This window comes from Rhynchophorus ferrugineus, unplaced genomic scaffold (genome assembly GCF_030347505.1).
Source record: "Rhynchophorus ferrugineus isolate W39M unplaced genomic scaffold, kcgeb_rfMv2 rfM1, whole genome shotgun sequence".
Classification (NCBI taxonomy): domain Eukaryota; kingdom Metazoa; phylum Arthropoda; class Insecta; order Coleoptera; family Curculionidae; genus Rhynchophorus; species Rhynchophorus ferrugineus.
Genome location: NW_027472580.1, coordinates 28,965,576 through 28,967,859, shown reverse-complemented (window position 1 = coordinate 28,967,859; position 2,284 = coordinate 28,965,576). Strand labels below are relative to the sequence as shown.

The window sequence follows — 2,284 nt, the reverse complement described above, 5'->3', positions numbered from 1 at the left end:
AAACATTTCGGATTATATTTACTAGTCCACAATAATCATATAAAGGAGAAAAATCTTCAGCCATAGGATATGAACATAAAAACCGACAACGTTGATCATTAACCTATTTAACAGGACCTGTTAAATACCTTTTTAATAGGACCTTTTAATAGATAATAGAGGAAAAAAATCTTACTTAATGAACCAAAATTTATTATCGCCCTCCAGCAAGTTCTATTCCAGTTGGATAAGATTTTTATTTTAGTTGTAATAATGGGATACAGATCCATATAATATGGGAGACTAGAATTATCTCTTCTTTAACGGCTGAGTCTACTATCCCATTACCCTCTATGCCCACATGACTGGTGATCTAAACAATTGGTACTCTTCTGGTCTTAGAAATGGTCTTTAAAAGATGCATCTTGAATTGCCAGAATGGAGCTTAGTTGATCTGTACAAATCAATCAATCACCGGATTCGAGCTCCAGCACAATCTGTGGAACCTTCCAGATAGCTGTCTGCCGATAGTATGCATGATTATTTATGAAGCTTATAGGTTTATATTTTAGAAGACCCATAAACAGCTGCGCCTGCTCCCTCGGATGACTTGGAACCATCTGTATATAAAACCTTGAAGCTTAAAGCTTTGGATAAAGCGAAAGAAGACGACTAAATAGACCCTTAAAGATGCTAGCACCAAAATTAGCCTTGCTATGGATCGTTAGGGAGATATTTGTGGGCAACTATGGAAAAATTAACAGTGGAAGTGATGTGAAGTTGGAGACATCAGTTTATCTACATTAAAGTCGATCATTTCTATAACCTTAAAAAATTGGTCTTTAAAAGATAATACCCTAAATGATAACGTGATGATGGGTCTCCTTCTGGTAGACAAATGTAGTATTACATTACTTGATGAAATGGAGCAAAATCTGTAGGCTGCTCTAAGAATTAGCTTGAACGTCCTATATTTTAATGGTTCAATGCCAGTAAGACAATGTAGACCAACAGTTAACTACTGGGCTAGATTTACATGCTCCAAGAGAACCAAAATGTGGAACGCTTCACGATTTTACGTGTCATCCTTGCGCAGGAGCCTTGCTAATGTTCTCTGTATCGTTCCAATTTCAGTATATGTACCACTGAAACGAGTACTAATCAAAATGTTATTTAAGTTAGTATAATCCATTAGGAGACAAATTAGTTTAATTATCAAGGATATGTTTACTCTTAAATTTACCGTTGAAATTTAGTAGTAGATAGTAGACTTGATTTTCCACCTAAATATATCATAACGAGCCTCACAATACGGAGCTGACAATGTTTAATATCAGAGTCGTGTCTCGCCGAGATCGAATTTAAAATAGACTCTAACCGAGCCATTTTTATGCAGACCGGCAATAAAATTCCGCTTATACGTATCTAATAATGCATCTCATCGGTTGCCGGAAGAAAGTTTTCACGCTTTCCACCGAGTCCCGCCCGCCGAATTTATTATACGCCGCAACGAATGCATATTAGTTTCATACGCTGCCGGCTGCCGTTGATGTTCTGATCTGATACGAATTTAAAACTTGTTTGTCTAAGTTCGGCGCCGAAACGAAAAATCACGTACGTACGACACGCTTTTCCTTCCCCATAGATCATGCTAAAAGCATTTTCGCCAATCTTAATGCTCATCGTAAAATCTAGAAGAGAAATATTGCAAATGGTATGTTTTCGCCTAAAAGAAATATAAATTCTTGTTAAAATAAATAAATTGATTACATGAATAAATATTAGCGTTGGGAACTATAGACTGAAAATGACTATCGACTGAAAACGACACTCGACTTTTTAATAATTTACTTCTTTTTTCTATCGACTGTTTCAGTCAACTACTTTTGGTTAATATTTTCGATTCAACTGATAACAGTCTGAAACAATAGTGAAGAAGCCACAAATAGATTACAACAGGCAAGTAACAATATAAATAATTGGACACAAGCTTGGAAAATAAAAATTAACGAAAGTAAATCTGTGCATATGCTGTTCACCTACAATCAAACCGTACAAGCACCAATAACATTAAATAATACTATTATTCCATATAGCAACAACGCTAAATATCTCGGAATGAATCTTGATGCAAAACTTCGCTGGAAGAAACATATAAAGAAGACAAGAAACGAATTGGAATTGAAAAATAGAAAAATGTATTGACTAAATGGAAGAGAATCACAATTATCGGTACATAGTAAATTACTATTTTATATGCAAATACTGAAACCTATATGGACATACCGAGTTCAATTATGCGGAT

The 2,284-nt window shown here is 35.0% G+C and overlaps 1 non-coding gene across 1 annotated transcript; it reads right to left on the bottom strand.

The window, feature by feature from the left end:
• Nucleotides 1-1,030: 1,030 nt before the first annotated feature.
• LOC143189379 (U6 spliceosomal RNA) lies at nt 1,031-1,137 on the bottom strand. The gene has a single exon (XR_013003838.1). It is a non-coding gene; the product is annotated as a U6 spliceosomal RNA (small nuclear RNA).
• Between the last annotated feature and the right edge of the window lie 1,147 nt (nt 1,138-2,284).